Here is a 4,851-nt window from a genome sequence, read left to right as displayed (position 1 = left end):
AGGAAACCATAAACAAGACAAAAAGACAACCCTTGGAATGGGAGAAAATATTTGCAAATGAAGCAACTGACAAAGGATTAATCTCCAAAATTTACAAGCTCATGGCAGCTCAATAACAGAAAAAACAAACAACTCAATCCAAAAATGATCAGAAGACCTAAATAGACATTTCTCCGAAGAAGATATACAGACTGGCAACAAACACATGAAAGAATGCTCAACATCACTAATCATTAGAGAAATGGAAATCAAAACAACAATGAAGTATCACCTCATACCAGTCAGAATGGCCATCATCAAAAAATCTACAAACAATAAATGCTGGAGAAGGTGTGGAGAAAAGGGAACTCTCTTGCACTGTTGGTGAGAATGTAAATTGATACAGCCACTATGGAGAACAGTATGCAGGTTCCTTAAAAAACTAAAATTAGAACTACCATACGATCCAGCAATCCCACTACTGGGCATATACCCTGAGAAAATCATAATTCGAAAAGAGTCATTTACCACAATGTTCATTGCAGCTCTATTTACAATAGCCAGGACATGGAAGCAACCTAAGTGTCCATCGACAGATGAATGGATAAAGATGTAGCACATATATACAATGGAATATTACTCAGCCACAAAAAGAAATGAAATTGAGTTATTTGTAATGAGGTGGATGGACCTAGAGTCTATCATACAGAGTGAAGTAAGTCAGAAAGAGAAAAACAAATACCATATGCTAACACATATATATGGAATCTAAATTTTAAAAAATGGTTCTGATAAACCTAGGGGCAGGACAGGAATAAAGACGCAGACATAGAGAATGGACTTGAGGACATGGGGAGGGGGAAGGGTAAGCTGGGACGAAGTGAGAGAGTGGCATGGACATATATACACTACCAAATGTAAAATAGATAGCTAGTGGGAAGCAGCCACATAGCATAGGGAGATCATCTCGGTGCTTTGTGACCACCTAGAGGAGTGGGATAGGGAGGGTGGGAGGGAGACAAAAGAGGGAGGAGATATGGGGATATATGTATATGTATAGCTGATTCACTTTGTTATAAAGCAGAAAGTAACACACCATTGTAAGCAATTATACTCCAATAAAGATGTTAAAAAATAAAATAAAATAAAAGTAGTGTGATTATGTTAGGACCTGGCATGAGAAAAAAATTTTTTTTCTTGTCTAGTCCTGGTTCTGCCACAGATAGGTAAAATGATCCTGGTGAAGGCACTTGTCTTCTTTAAGCTTCTGGTTCTTCATTTGTAAAATGAGGGCATTTTTATTAGAATAAGGCTAAGCTGTTGTAAAAAAGTGGCCTCCCAAATACCATGTTTTAAATAAGATAGTTTATTTCTTCATTAGAAGTAACCCAGTTGTTTCAGGCTGGCAGTTAAGCTCTTGACTCCTTACTTAAAAACACTTGGTAGCTCCCCACTGCCTGCAGAACTAAATTCAAGGTCCTTTACACTTGATCCCAACCTGCACTTCTGATTTACCCAAGCTTTGTCCTTCTACCTTCATCTATGTCCTTGCTATGTGGTCCCCTCTGTCTGGAATGCCCTTTTCATCTTCATCTATTGACGTTTTATTCATTCTTCATGACCCAGCTCAAATGCTGTCTCCTTTATGAAGCCTTATACTTTGCCTCCCCTGCCCCTTGTCATCCTGTTATAACATTCCTTGTTTCTTCCTCTGCCTTCTGATACCTTTACCTCTTTGATAGCATCTAATTCCATTTGCCTTTTAATTAAGTTAGTTATTTAGACAAATGGGCTTGATGTTCCTAGGGGCAACAGACTGCATAGCATTTATTTTTCTTCCCCAACTCCTCTCTCCGTCCTTGCCTTGACAAATATCTAGCATCAATTTTGCCCACAAATGTATGTTGAACTGGATGGAGTAAAAAGTCGTTACCAAAAGGAAAACTCAGTCATCAAAATAGCAACCATTTGCTAACTCAAGGGGCCAATTAGGCAATGGGTTATTCATTGGAAAATTCTAGACGTGGATCAAAACAGTACCAATTAGATTCACATCCTGTGCTAGACCAATAATAGCATACAGAAATATTCCTTGCGCCTTATATCCATGTGGGCTAATGTTCCATTTGTGTTCATTAGGAAGAAGGCTCTTCCTGAGACAGCCATGATTTTTCTTAAAATGTCCATGAGCCATGTGAAAAAAATAGTTAACACTTATATATGTGCATGGGTGTTGTATAACATTTGCTTTAACTTTATCTCCGTTTGTGGAATTTCTGAGTCTATTCTACGCTATGTTAGAATCTAAGAATTAATTGCCTGAGGGAGTTTCATTTCAAGTAGGTAGCTGGCTCAGGGGATCCAGTGTAGGGAGCTCAGAGCTTTGAGACTTGCCATGAGTTTGCTGTACAGCTGGGAAAACTCATCTCCCTTCCCCAGACCTCAGTCTTCTCATTTGTAAATGGAACCGGTACAACTTCCCTCTTCTCACAGGGCTGTTTGCACAGATGATGGCAGCTCATTATGGAAGCGCTTTGAGAAGATGCTATGGAATCCTGTTGGGTACCGTTGGGAGACTAACCTCCAGGCTTATGAAAATGGATATTAAAACCATGCATCTACTTGTTCCAGTCACTGGGTGCGCATGAACGGTCCCTTAGTTGTATTTATAACACTGCAGTTTTTTTTCTGAAGAAAGAAATTAAATTTGCTTTTTCAAATTTTACAAATGCAACCACGAGTTCGTCTGCTTGAGTGCATTTCAAATCGTAATTTAGATAAAGTCAGGATGGCAATAAAACTTATGAAATAGAGCAAGGGTGGGAAAAGAGAAAGCAGGAGGGAAAGATTCTGATGACTCTGCCTTTCTGCCTGGCAATTCTCTTTTTCTTTTATTCTCCCTCTCTGCCTTTCAGTCCCCTGGAACATGTAAACCTTTCTGCTCCTCTTTGTTGAAATGAATCTGGCCAGGTGGCATTAATGCTTGTAAAAGTAAATGGAAACTGCACAGACGGATGGAGAGCCTGACATGTAGTTTAGGATTTTTCTATTCTTTGCAACTGTCATCTGACAGCTCACCTATGATTGGAACTAACCTAGCTCAAAATGGTGAAGCTGAAGACGTCCGAGTGTGGTGCCGCCACCTTCCCTTCCTGACCACGTTTCTCCACTTGTTTCATTTATTCCAGCAGGAGTGTATGCCGGGCTCTACTTGCGTGCAGTCCTGTATACAGTGAGGACTTAACAAGGCCAGTCTCTGCTTATAAGGAACCTGCTGTATTGTGGATGTGCTACCGTTTTTCAGGGAGACAAGGCCTAAGCCCAAGAATTAACTTGCAATGGTGCAGTTTTAAAATTTTCTTTAAAAATTTTATTGATATATAGTTGGTTTACAATTTTGCGTTAATTTCTGCTGTACAGCAAAGTGATTCTGTTTTATATATATATTCTTTTTCAGATTCTTTTCCATTATGGGTTATCACAGGATATTGAATCTAGTTTCCTGTGCTATACAGTAGGACCTTGTTGTTTATAATGGTGCAGTTTTAATAGTGGGAAGAGTTTGGGGGTGTGTGAAGGATGCTTGTGGTGTCTCAGAAATCATACTCTATAGCTTATGTTGTTTGTGTATAAGACGGGACCTGATTGTAAGAAAGAGTGTAATCATGTCCATATGGTGAAATGGGAGGCCTTTGGGGTGAGGTTAAATGGCCCCTTCCTCAAAACACACACACACACACACACACACACACACACACACACACACACACACACAGAGGAAGGAGGTGAGGAATAACAACAGTTGCTTTACATTTGTCTTCATTAGAGACCATTTGCTCACAGTTTGCTCAAGCTGGCTTAGGCAAAGAGGAAAATTTGTCTCACAGAGTCCAGGAGCAGAGATGGCAGTGGGACTCCCAGGGGGCCTGAGTCCAGGAACTGAAAAGCCACCGGGAGTCATGTCAGCTACACCGTGGGGTCTCAGGGTCTCTGCTTCCCTTTGTCAGCCTGATTCACTTTTCTCTCCTCTGTTGACTGGTTTTCTTAGCTCACACATGCACCAAGCATATCTGCCTTCCCTGGTATATCAAGAATCCTAGGGTCCCAACTCCAAATTCCCCAAATCAGTGACTCTAACTGACCTTTACATTGACCTAAAGTTAGTCATTTGACCAAATTGCTCCAATCAGCATGGTCCAGTCAGGAGATCACTTTTTGACTAATCAGCTTTGGTTGGGTCTCAGAGTGGGTGGGGGAAGCAGATTCTCGGAAGGAGAATGTCCAGAGGGTACAGAATTGGGCATCTCTGGCACAAGATTTAACTTTTGTTGTTTATGAAATGATTTTGCAGATTTTCCAGGTTCTTTGCTTTTATATCTTTCTTCTTTTCTTAACCTTAATCATAGCACTGCCTGTTGGCTCAGGAAAAATTATTTCACTTTATTTCTTAATAACAACCATGGTTTAACTAATAGTTTAACGGATAGGGTCTGATGTAAGAAATGTAGGTTTCTCTCCTGGAGCCTACAATTTAGTGGAAAAGACAGATTAAGAAAAAAAAAAACCCATATACACACACAAAACTAAAACAAGTAAACAAAATAATTACAAGTTGTGTTAAGAGAGGAAACAGAGTGTTGAGTTAGAAAAGATGGGTTGGGCAGGAGGAGAATTTATCTTAGATGCAGTTGCAGGAGGACTACTCCCAGAGGTCGACTTCTTTTTTTTAACGTCTTTATTGCAGTATAATTGCTTTACAACGGTGTGTTAATTTCTGCTGTATAACAAAGTGAATCAGCTATACATATACATATATCTCCATATCCCCCCACCTTGTGTCTCCCTCCCACCCTCCCTATCCCACCCCTCTAG

The sequence above is a fragment of the Grampus griseus genome (genome assembly GCF_964374135.1).
Source record: "Grampus griseus genome assembly, chromosome: 18".
Classification (NCBI taxonomy): domain Eukaryota; kingdom Metazoa; phylum Chordata; class Mammalia; order Artiodactyla; family Delphinidae; genus Grampus; species Grampus griseus.
This window is presented reverse-complemented; position numbering follows the sequence as displayed.